Source organism: Palaemon carinicauda, chromosome 31 (genome assembly GCF_036898095.1).
Source record: "Palaemon carinicauda isolate YSFRI2023 chromosome 31, ASM3689809v2, whole genome shotgun sequence".
NCBI classification, from domain to species: domain Eukaryota; kingdom Metazoa; phylum Arthropoda; class Malacostraca; order Decapoda; family Palaemonidae; genus Palaemon; species Palaemon carinicauda.
In genome coordinates this window covers 10427287-10440064 of record NC_090755.1, presented here as the reverse complement: position 1 = coordinate 10440064, position 12778 = coordinate 10427287, and the positions used below count along the sequence as shown (strand labels likewise).

General features: G+C 43.0%; 1 protein-coding gene across 5 annotated transcripts in view; it reads left to right on the top strand.

Moving 5' to 3' along the window:
* Positions 1-12778, top strand: part of LOC137624266 (piggyBac transposable element-derived protein 3-like) — a 153445-nt gene that overhangs the window by 43802 nt on the left and 96865 nt on the right. For 2 of the 5 annotated variants that reach the window (XR_011040701.1, XR_011040703.1), the window contains exon 5: positions 7035-7841. The exons of 2 other annotated variants lie outside the window; for them this stretch is intronic. The gene's annotated coding sequence lies outside the window, so the exon portion shown is untranslated. Of the gene's footprint in view, positions 1-7034; positions 7842-12594; positions 12733-12778 lie in introns of those variants that run through there. One more of the 5 variants, XR_011040702.1, reaches the window with a different exon arrangement.

Here is a 12778-nt window from a genome sequence, read left to right as displayed (position 1 = left end):
TATATACATGTTATTTTCATTAGTAAAATAAATTTTTGAATATACTTACCCGATAATCATGTAGCTGTCAACTCTGTTGCCCGACAGAAATCTACGGTCGGGATACGCCAGCGATCGCTATACAGGTGGGGGTGCACACAACAGCGCCATCTGTGGTCAGGTACTCTAGTACTTCTTGTCAACACCACCTCAATTTTTTCCTCGGTCCACTGGTTCTCTATGGGGAGGAAGGGTGGGTCAATTAAATCATGATTATCGGGTAAGTATATTCAAAAATTTATTTTACTAATGAAAATAACATTTTTCAATATTAATCTTACCCGATAATCATGTAGCTGATTCACACCCAGGGTGGTGGGTGAAAACCAGTGTACATGTTAATCAAGAAGCTAAGTATCCCGTATTTTATTTTATTAGTTATTCAAAAATAAAATAAAATAAATAAGTACCATGGAAAGGAAGACGACTTGAACCATTACTCTGCCTTTATTAAGTACGTCTTCCTTACTGAGCGTAGCGGTCCTCTTAGGATGCTGAACGACTCTTAGGTGCTGAAGTATAAAGGGCTGCAACCCATACTAAAGGACCTCATCACAACCTTTAACCTCGGCGCTTCTCAAGAAAGAATTGACCACCCGCCAAATCAACAAGGATGTGGAAGGCTTCTTAGCCGACCGTACAACCCATAAAAAGTATTCAAGAGAAAGGTTAAAAGGTTATGGGATTATGGGAATGTAGTGGCTGAGCCCCCGCCTACTACTGCATTCGTAGCTACGAATGGTCCCAGGGTGTAGCAGTACTCGTAAAGAGACTGGACATCTTTGAGATAGAATGATGCGAACACTGACTTGCTTCTCCAATAGGTTGCATCCATAACACTCTGCAGAGAACGGTTCTGTTTGAAGGCCACTGAAGTAGCCACAGCTCTCACTTCATGTGTCCTTACCTTCAGCAAAGCAAGGTCTTCTTCCTTCAGATGAGAATGTGCTTCCCTAATCAGAAGCCTGAATTAGTAAGAAACTGAGTTCTTAGACCTTGGAAGAGAAGGCTTCTTGATAGCACACCATAAGGCTTCTGATTGTCCTCGTAAAGGTTATGACCTTTTTAGATAGTACCTAAGAGCTCTAACTGGGCAAAGTACTCTCTCCAGTTCGTTCCCCACCAAGTTGGACAGGCTTGGGATCTCGAACGACTTAGGCCAAGGACGTGAAGGAAGCTCGTTTTAGCAAAAAACCGAGCTGCAAGGAACATGTAGCCGTTTCAGATGTGAAAACTATGTTCCTGGTGAAGGCGTGGATCTCACTTACTCTTATAGCTGTTGTCAAGCACACGAGGAAAAGAGTTTTTAATGTGAGGTCCTAAAAAGAGGCTGATTGGAGAGGTTCAAATCTTGATGACATAAGGAACCTTAGGACCACGTCTAGATTCCAGCCTGGAGTGGACAACCGACGTTCCTTTGAGGTCTCAAAAGACCTAAGGAGGTCCTGTAGATCTTTGTTGGTGGAAAGATCCAAGCCTCTGTGGCGGAAAACCGCTGCCAACATACTTCTGTAACCCTTGATCGTAGGAGCTGAAAGGGATCTTACGTTCCTTAGATGTAACAGGAAGCCAGCAATCTGGGTTACAGGGGTACTGGTTGAGGAAACTGCATTGGCCTTGAACCAGCTTCGGAAGACTTCCCCTTTAGACTGATAGACTCTGAGAGTGGATGTTCTCCTTGCTCTGGCAATCGCTCTGGCTGCCTCCTTCGAAAAGTCCCTAGCTCTTGAGAGTCTTTCGAAAGTCTGAAGGCAGTCAGACGAAGAGCGTGGAGGTTTGGGTGTACCTTCTTTACGTGAGGTTGACGTAGAAGGTCCACTCCTAGAGGAAGAGTCCTGGGAATGTCGACCAGCCATTGCAGTACCTCTATGAACCATTCTCTCGCGGGCCAGAGCGGAGCCAACCAACGTCAGCCGTGTCCCTTTGCGAGAGGCGAACTTCTGAAGTACCCTGTTGACAATCTTGAACGGCGGGAATGCATACAGGTCGAGATGGGACCAATCCAGCAGAAAAGCATCCACGTGAACTGCTGCTGGGTCTGGAATCGGAGAACAATACAACGGGAGCCTCTAGGTTATCGAGGTAGCGAACAGATCTATGGTTGGCTGACCCCACAGGGCCCAAAGTCTGCTGCAAACATTCTTGTGAAGGGTCCACTCTGTGGGGATGACCTGACCCTTCCGGCTGAGGCGATCTGCCATGACATTCATATCGCCCTGAATGAACCTCGTTACCAGCGTGAGCTTTCGATCTTTTGACCAGATGAGGAGGTCCCTTGCGATCTAGAACAACTTCCACGAATGAGTCCCTATCTAGAACAACTTCCACGAATGAGTCCCTCCCTGCTTGGAGATGTAAGCCAAGGCTGTGGTGTTGTCAGAGTCCACCTCCACCACCTTGTTAAGCTGGAGGGACTTGAAGTTTATCAAGGCCAGATGAACCGCCAACAACTCCTTGCAATTGATGTGAAGTGTCCTTTGCTCCTGATTCCATGTTCCCGAGCATTCCTGTCCGTCCAAAGTCGCACCCCAGCCCGTGTCTGATGCGTCCGAGAAGAGACGGCGGTCGGGTTTCTGAACAGCCAAAGGTAGACTTCCTTGAGAAGAAAGCTGTTCTTTCACCACGCGAGAGTAGACCTCCTCTCTTCGGAAACAGGAACTGAGACCGTCTCTAGCGTCATGTCCTTTCTCCAGTGAGCCGCTAGATGATACTGAAGGGGGCGGAGGTGGGGTCTCCCTAACTCGATGAACAGGGCCAGCGATGAAAGTGTCCCTGTTAGACTCATCCACTACCTGACTGAGCATCGGTTCCTTCTCAGCATGCTCTGGATGCAAACTAGGGCTTAGTAGATCTTTGGGGCCGACGGAAAAGCCCGAAAAGCTCGACTCTGAAGATCCATACCCAGGTAGACAATGGTCTGGGATGGGACGAGCTGGGACTCCTCAAAATTGACCAGGAGGCTCAGTTCCTTGGTCAGATCCATAGTCCATCTGAGAATCTCCAGACAGCGACGACTGTGGGAGCTCTTAAAAGCTAGTCGTCTGACGGAGCCGGACACAAGATCATGGTACTGCTGCACAGTCTGTGAACTGTCAACCATGGGGAAGCGAGGAAGTACAGTGACAACCCGAAGCTGTCTAGACTGTCTGGGTCGTACAGACAACTCCTTATCGGGTTGCTGAGGTTGCCGCACTGCGTCACAACAAGTCACTTCTGCTGGTTGTTGAACGTCTTCCCAGTGACACACTGACTCCGTAAACAAAAAATCCTCTAACAAGGACTAAGCTTGGACTGCATGTCTTGCAACACATCTCAAGGTCTATGGGAGCAGGTGTGGCAACAGACGGGGTTAGCGACTGAAGTGGAACCATTACCTTCCCTGGAAGCATGTTATGCTTAAATAAAAGTCCATAGGAGGCTACGCAGCTAAAGGCTCCTCTCCAAATGACAGAGTCCTCAAGGGAATATCAGAAGGAGGGAGAATAGCACTTTCTCATCTACAGGAACCATATCCGAGAAAAGCTAAGTTCTCTCAGTGAGGGTTTCACTGGTGCAAAAGCAGCAGACTAGAAGGCAACGTTATGAAACTGCTTGACAGTCTAGTGAGTTGGCAACAACCAAAGATGTGTGACTGAGAAGCATGCGGTAAGGTATGCAGAGCATGCTGTATGTAGAGGATGCTGTAAGGTAAGCAGAGCATGTTGCATGGCGTGCGGCTTATGCTGCATGGGATGAGGCTCATGCTGCATGGGATGAGGCTCATGCTGCATGGTATGAGGCTCATGCTGCATGGGATGAGGCTCAAGCTGCAAGGGAAGAGGCTTATGCCGCATGCGTTGAGGAGGATGCCGCATAGTATGAGGCTCCTGCCTCATGGGTTGAGCCGGTTGCCGCATAGCATGAGGCTCCTGCCTCATGGTTTGAGGAGGATGTCGCATAGCATGAGGCTCCTCATAGCATGAGACTCCTGCCTCATGGGTTGAGGAGGATGCCGCATAGCATGAGGCTGCCTCATGGGTAGAGGAGGATGTCGCATAGCATGAGGCTCCTGCCTCATGGGTTGAGGAGGATGCCGCATAGCATGAGGCTCCTGCCTCATGGTTTGAGGAGGATGCCGCATAGCATGAGGCTCCTGTGAGGTTCCTGCCTCAAGAGTTGCGTCTGCCTCAAGGGTTGAGGAGGTAGCTGCGCAGAGAGAGGCTCATGCTGTGAAGAATGCGGTTGCTGCATGCGTTGAGGCGGCTGCCTCATAGCATGAGGTTCCTCAAGAGTTGAGGCTCTTGCCTCAAGAGTTGAGGTTCTTGCCTCAAGAGTGGAGGTGGCTGCCGCAAGAGTTGAGGTTGCTGCCTCAAGGATGGTGGAGGTTGCCGCAACGCAAGAGGTTGCTGCATAGCGCTGGTATCTGGCAACTCCCAATGCGGCAGCTCACGCGTGGAGGTAGGTTGAGGAACCTCAACATCATACGTCTGGCAGGGTGGACTGCGCAGAGGTGGAGTTGAGGTTGCTGCCTCGAGGATGGTGGAGCTTGTCGCACCGCAAGAGGTTGCTGCCTCGAGGATGGAGGAGGTAGTCGCAACGCATGAGGCTCCTACCTCAAGGGTAGAGGAGGTTGCTGCAAAGCATAAGGCTCCTGCCTCAAGTGTTGAGGAGGTTGCCGCGTGGCAAGAGGCTCCTGCCTCAAGGAAAGTGGAGGTTGCTGCACAGAGCTGGTATCTGGCAACTCCCAATGCGGCAGCTCACGCATGGAGGTAGCTTGAGGAACCTCAACATCATACGTCTGGCAGGCTGGACTGCGTAGAGGTGGAGGAGCGCTCGCAGGAGGAGGTGTGTTAACCTTCTCTGCCTGAAACTCCTGCATCAACACCGCAAGCTGAGACTGCATTGCCTGCAGCATAGACCACTAGAGTTTAAGAAAGACAACAACAAACGGAGCTACTGTCCGTTGAGACTGAGGGTCTAAAACAGCTGGTGCGGCAACAGACGGAGCTACTGCCTGTTGCGATACCACCTTGCCTCTCCGGGAGGTGTGCAGTTGTCGTACTGCAGCAAGTCCGAACTGACCCAGTGCTAATGGCATCACCTAGGAGTTGGACTTGCGCGGAAGGGACCGACTTGCACTTAAAAGCTGCAAGATTTGTTCCATGGTTTCTGCGAGAAACCTCTTCCGCAGACGAGGAATAAAAGGGCTCTCTCGTCTTTGTGTGGGTGGGGTGATCACGTCGGCTACGTGAGTTGGTTACACCCGAAACCACGGAGGGAAACGTCTGTTCGTCGATCAAGGCCTGATGAACCCATAAGTCCTTCGACGTTACTTCTCCCCTGGCTTGGGAGCTTGTAAGAGGTCCCAGACTAGGCGAACAACTGGCACGAACAGACGAACCCTCGAACGCAACACTGTAACACTTTGCGCTTATCACTTTATCACTTTTGATTTTCTGTTTGCACTTATTTCACTGAACTCGAAACTTTAAGTGGTTTGTACCTGAAACACGCAATTCTATCCTCCCTTAAAAGTTAGTAATTGCGAAAACAGAATTACAATGTAACAGAAAAATATAATGAAAGATAAATAATTCAGTGGCTGGAAAGAGACTAAACACTAGATCAAATAAACTACGTTTAAAATCTCTCACTGCATAAAGCTTGAGAACAAGAATAAAACTCTAGAAACGTTTACCTTCTTCCCCTAAAGAGACTAGGGAGAAGAGCAAAAACGATAACAACGTTACTCGCTTGAACGAAACGTTTATCCTCCTCTCTCTCCCTCCGTCTCTATCTCTCTCTCTCTCTCTCTTGACTTAGAACCTGAGAGATGAGCCCAATCATATATATCGTTAAAACATATTATTGTTAAAGGAAAAAAACTGAAAGATTTCCCAAATAAAAAGTTCCTTTATTAGAATTAAAACCATTAAGCTAAGAAAGAATGAACAAAACGCTAGAATCGGTTTACTCTTACTGCAACGTGACACCGTGAAAATTCTCTCTATCGTAACGATAGAGCGCAAGTTGAACGTTCTGAACGTCAACAACTGCAGAGACAAAACAAAACGTTAGTTCAACTTTGAAAACAGTACGAGACTATCAAAGAAATTCTTTCAAAAACATTAAAATAGCATAATATGTTAACAGGTAAAAACGAAATGACGGGCTCAATGTTAAATAAAGGTACCAAGAAAAGACCGCCTACTATTAGGAAAGGTCGAATATAAACAAAAATAAAAATTAATTTTAATAAGTTTATAATAAAAGGAAGTTAATCGAAGAGGCCTATAAAAGGCGGAGAGATATAAAATAAATCTATAACTTTTGTTAAGCAAAATTAAGAAAGAGAGTCTATACTCTCTTAGACACCAACACTTCCGTCTAAGGGAAGGGTCGGCCATTTAAAAGTGAAAGAGAGTTCATACTCTCTTCGTCACCATAATTAATCAAATTAATTCCAAAAGCTAGCTAAGCTAATGATAAAACTTCCTGAATAGCGAAAGCTAAACTCTAGAGCAAATACATCACCAAATCGTGAGCAAAAACTCCAGAATCAACAGCGTATCCATGTAGGTCTAGCCGGAGGCACGACAGAGGAAAAATTGAGGTGGTGTTGACAAGAAGTACTAGAGTACCTGACCACAGATGGCGCTGTTGTGTGCACCCCCACCTGTATAGCGATCGCTGGCGTATCCCGACCGTAGATTTCTGTCGGGCAACAGAGTTGACAGCTACATGATTATCGGGTAAGATTAATATTGATATATATATATATATATATATATATATATATATATATATATATATATATATATATATATATATATATATATATATATATATATATAAATATGTATGTATGTATGTATGTATGTGTATGTATGTATGTATGTATGTATAGAGAGAGGGAGAGAGATATATATTGAAATAAAAAATTTATATAAATAAAACTTATAGATAGCTTGCATATGAAATATACAACTATTGAATACATTTTTATATCTCTTTAGGCTCTTGGTGATTACATCGCCTATCTGGAAGGAGTTGATAATTTTGACTCTATGATGAACTATAACACCTTCTTCCGGAGATCTTTTAGATGGACCAAGAAGACTGTCTTCTACCTCTTGCAATTGGCCCTCTTCAACTCCTACGTCCTCTATCGGAAGTACCGGCTTGATAGGAGTAAGAAATGCTGGTCCTTCAGGAAATATCAGGAGGCAATTGCTATGGCCCTGCTTCATTTTGAACCTGCAATGTGGCCAGATTCTGGAAGTAGGATTCCACGTGCCCCTGATATTCCTGTGGAAGATCGCTATGACAGGCTTCCACCTCGTCCTTCTCCACCTGCTGCTGCGGATGAAGAAGCTGAGTATGACCCCATGGGTGCTGAAGCCCTTCCCGCCGATGTTAACCCTCCAGTTCCCAGATTTCTCCTTGGACCTGTACCTGACCACCCTCATAGGCTCATTGCAAGTGGTACCATGATTAATGGTGTGAGAGTGGTACATAGACATGAGAAACTTGGTCGTTCACGGCAACAAAGAAGATGCCGTGTGTGTTCCAGGAATGGTATACGCCGAGAAACTGTGTATCAGTGCTCATACTGCAAAATAACCTTATGCCAAGTGACTGGAGAGTGCTTCATGAAGTACCATACTCTCTATCAGTATTGGACACCTCGCCAGAGAGATGAAGGTCAGGTCAGGGGACGGAGGCGACATTAGGCAGCGGGGTCCCTCTTTTGCTGCCTGCTTGCAAGATTCTTCGCGGTAGGAAGAGGGCGTTTACGACAGTATGAAGAATCAGGATGTATGGTAAGTGTAAAATTTTTTTCTATTTTATTTTATCTATTTTATAGAAAAGGGATAAAGAAAATAAAGAATTAAAAAAAAATATTTAAGGTAGGCCCTAAGCCAAAATCAAAAAAGTAAAATACATGGTTACTAGGTTAGGCCGTGGTTGAGCTTTCATCGTCCGTTGTGATTTTTGTCTGGCTATTTAGACTATATATATATATATATATATATATATATATATATATATATATATATATATATATATATATATATATATATATATATATATATATATATATATATTTATATATGTATATGGAAGGTTGCTAATAGGAGAGGGGGCAAGGAAAAGGTGGTCAGAATATTTTGAAAGTTGACTGAATGTTGAGGATAATAGGGAGGCAGATATAATTGCTGTTCCAGGTGTTGAGGTGCCGGAGATGGGAGATGAGAATGAGAGAGAGATTACAATAGATGAAGTGAGGAGAGCACTAGATGAAACGAGAGTAGGAAAAGCATCTGGTATGGATGGTGTGGGAGCTGAGATGTTGAAGGAAGGGGGTGTGGCTGTACTTGAATGGTTGGTGAGATTGTTTAATGTGTGTTTTGTGTTGTCAGTGGTGCCAGTAGAATGGGTTTGCGCATGACCACTATATAAGGGTAAGGGAGATGTGCATGAGTGTTGTAATTTAAAGGGTATTAGTATGAGTGTAGTTGGAAAAGTGTATGGTAGAGTACTGATTAATAGGATTAAGGATAAAACAGAGAATGCAATCTTAGAAATACAGGGTAGTATTAGAAGAGGTAGGGGTTGTATGAGTCAAATTTTTACAGATAGGCAGATATACGAGAAATATTAAGCAAAAGGTAAGGAGGTGTATGTTGCGTTTATGGATCTGGAGAAAGCGTATGATAGAGTTGATAGGGAAGCAATGTGGAACGTGATGAGGTTATATGGAGTTGGTGGAAGGTTGTTGCAAGCAGTGAAAAGTTTCTACAAAGGTAGTAAAGCATGTGTTAGAATAGGAAATAAAGTGAGCGATTTGTTTCCGGTGAGGGTGGGGCTAAGACAGGGATGTGTGATGTCACCGTGGTTGTTTAACTTGTATGTTGATGGAGTGGTGAGAGAGGTGAATGCTCGAGTGCTTGGACGAGGATTAAAACTGGTAGACGAGAATGACCATGAATGGGAGGTAAATCAGTTGTTTTGCTGTTGATACTGTGCTGGTTGCAGACTCGGAAGAGAAGCTTGGCCGATAAGTGACAGAATTTGGAAGGGTGTGTGAGAGAATGAAGTTGAGAGTTAATGTGGGTGAGAGTAAGGTTATGAGATATACGAGAAGGGAAGGTGGTGCGAGGTTGAATGTCATGTTGGATGGAGAGTTGCTTGAGGACGTGAATCTATTTAAGTATTTTGGGTCTGTTGTTGCAGAAAATGGTGGAGTGGAAGCAGATGTACGTCAGAGAGTGAATGAAGGTTGCAAAGTGTTGGGGGCAGTGAAGGGAGTGGTAAAGAAGGGTTGGGTATGAATGTAAAGAGAGTTCTGTATGAGAAAGTGATTGTACCAACTGTGATGTATGGATCGGAGTTGTGGGGAATGAAAGTGACGGAGAGACAAATTAAATGTGTTTAAGATGAAGTTTCTAAGGAGTATGGCTGTTGTATCTCGAGTAGTTAGGGTTAGGAACGGAGTAGTATGGGTGAGAACGGTTTTAAGAAAGGAGTTGGTAGCCAGAGTGGATATGAATGTGTTGAGGTGGTTTTGGCCATGTTGAGAGAATGGAAAATGGCTGTCTGCTAAAGAAGGGGATGAATGCAAGAGTTGATGGGAGAAGTACAAGAGGAAGGCCAGGATTTGGGTGGATGGATGGAGTGAAGAAAGCTCTGGGTGATAGGAGGATAGATTTAAGAGAGGCAAGAGAGCGTGCTAGAAATAGGAATGAATGGCGAGAGATTGTGACGCAGTTCCGGTAGGCCCTGCTGCTTCCTCCGGTGCCTTGGATGAACACAGAGGTAGCAGCAGTAGGGAACTCAGTGTTATGAAGCTTCATCTGTGGTGGATAACGGGGGAGGGTGGACTGTGGCACCCTCGCAGTACCAGCTGAACTCGGTTGAGTCCCTTGTCAAGCTGGGAGGAGCGCAGAGAGGAGAGGTCCCCATTTTTGTTTAATTTGTTTGATGTCGGCTATCCCCAAAATTGGGGGAAGTGCTTTGGTATATGTATTTATTATTATTATTATTATTACTGAGGAAAGGAAATAAATTACTTTCATACCTCTCTTCACACGAAAGACTCTGATTACAAAATTTTCGAAGCTGCGAAATGAGATGCGAATATTTTTATGACTCACTTTGCGAAAAATGTTTCATTTTAAGAAAGGGGAAATTGCCAGCCAGGCCAAGAATAAAATAGTCACCCATCAAGAACCTGAAGAAATTGGATATACAATAGACAATAGAAATGTAGCTGTAGTCTATAATAGGGGTAACTATAACAGTACAGTACCTATGGTACCTTAGATTTTGTATATATACAGTATTGTACTGTATTATTTTCCATTTATTATTACATTTTGTTGTAATAACTATTTACAAGTATTAACTGTTAGTTTAGGTATATTGAATGGTTGCAAAGTATTTGTTGGTTATATTGTTGCTCTATTATAATATTTAATGTGGTGTTTGTAGGGTTTGGAATGAATTGGGTCATTTGCATGTGAAATGTTACTCGCAACATGAGAAAATCACTTTACGAAAGCCACTCCAGAACGAATTAATTTTGTGTTGTGGGGCATTACTGTACATGAAAAGTAATAAGAAATTAAAATAAAATATTTTAAGAACAGTAACAACATTAAAACATTTTATATATAAAACTATAAAAAGACATGTCGGCCTGTTCAGTATACAAAGATTTGCTGCAAGTTTGAACTTTTAAGTTTTACTGATTCAACTACCCGAATAGGGAGGTCATTTCACAACTTGGTCACAGCTGGAATAAAACTTCTAGAATAATGTGTAGTATTGAGCCTCATGATGGAGAAGGCCTAACTATTAGAATTATGTGCATACCTAGTGTTATGAACAGGGTGGTTCTGTCTGGGAAGATCTTGAATGTAAGGGATGGTCAGAATTATGGAAAAACTTATGCAACATGCATAGCGAACTAATTGTCTGAAGACCAGACAGGAGAACAATACTTGAAACAAGGTAGAATGAAAGAATTAAAACTTTATCAGAATAAATTGATCATTGAAAATCTTATAAGACTTTCTCAATAGGCCAATTTTTTGTGCAATTAAAGAAGACAGACCTAATTTGTTTCTCAAAAGTAAACTAGCTGTCAAGAATTACTCATAGAATTTTAAGTCATACAGAGTTAAAGAAACATTATCAATGCTGAGATCCAGATGTTAAGGAGCCACTGTCCTTGACCTACTTACAATCATACTTTGATTTTTGTTAGGATTCAACTTCATGTCCCCTAATTTGCACCATGCACTAATTTTGGCTGGTTCTCTATTAAGGGATTTAGCCCCCCCAGATTTATATTCAGGAGATGGAATTGATGCAGAGAGAGTAGCATCATCTGCATATGCAACGAGCTTATTTCCAGGCCAAACCAAATACCATGTGTATATAGTATTAAAAGCAAAGAGTAGCATCATCTGCATATGCAACGAGCTTGTTTTCTAGGACCAAACCACATGTAATGTGTATATAGTATGAAAAGTAATGGGCCAAGAACACTACTCTGATGAACACCGGATATCATATTCTTATACTCACTGTGGTGCCCATCAACAACAACAACTCTATGATCTATTACTTAAAAAAAAACACAACCACTCTCAACTGTTAGTTTGAAAGCAAGGGCTTCACAAAGGCAGCCCAAAGGCCAATTATACAAACTTCCTGACCACAATCAAGGGATTTCTGAACAGCATTGGAGATTATAAGAGGGGCATCACATGCTCCAAGGCCTTTACAGAAGCCAAAATGCAAACTAGGGAACAGATGATTACCTTCAGCAAACCTATTAAGATGTTTTACCAAAAGACGTTCAAAAACATCGGCTAATATGGAAGTTAAGGAAATTGGCTTGTAATCAGTTGGACTTGAGCTATCACAAACACATTTACATAGTGGAATAACATTACCAATCCTCCAACAAGTGCTAAAAGCTCCTCTTCCTGCAGATTTTCACAAAATAACAAATTACCTTTGAGCTAACAAATCTGCAGTCCATAAAAAACAAAGGAAAAATACCATTTGGGTCTACACCTCTATAAGCATGAAGAACCATCGAGAAAGCTTCAATTTCATGAGATTGAAAAGTTAAACTAGTTAGTTTAGCTTCATGATAACAGGAATGAGGAAGCTCAAGTTTCTCATTACTCTGCTTACTGTCAAACACATCAGCCAAAAGGGTTGCCTTTTCCTTTGGACAGTGATTGACTGAATCATATGGTTTAAGTAAATGAGGAACTGTTTCATCCACACCAAAGAGTGCAGATTTAAGGGTAGTCCACCACTTATGTTCTTGAGTTGTACCAGAAAGGGTTTCTTTTATGGTTAATTTGTATTAATTTTCAGTTGAGTATACATTAGTTACTTCAAATGCAAGCAGAAGAGGTTTTCATTTACTTCTTGTAGTACTTTACTCTGCTAATATTTATATGTATACTGTAAGTAGATGAATTGCTCTGTCTGTTTTAATTTCCTAATTGTTCTTTATTGACTTTTCATTGTACTTTGCTAATATAATAGAAGCACACGAGTTGCCATTGGTCCCAAGAGTGTTACTGATGTCCAAGGAAAGAAGAAGAAGAAGAGAATGCTTTCTATGGAGACGAAGCTGGAGATTATTAAGAAGTATGAGGGTGGCATGCGGTTGAGTGTGATTGCTAAGGAGTATGGACGAAATCCGTCGACGATAGGCACCATCCTTAAA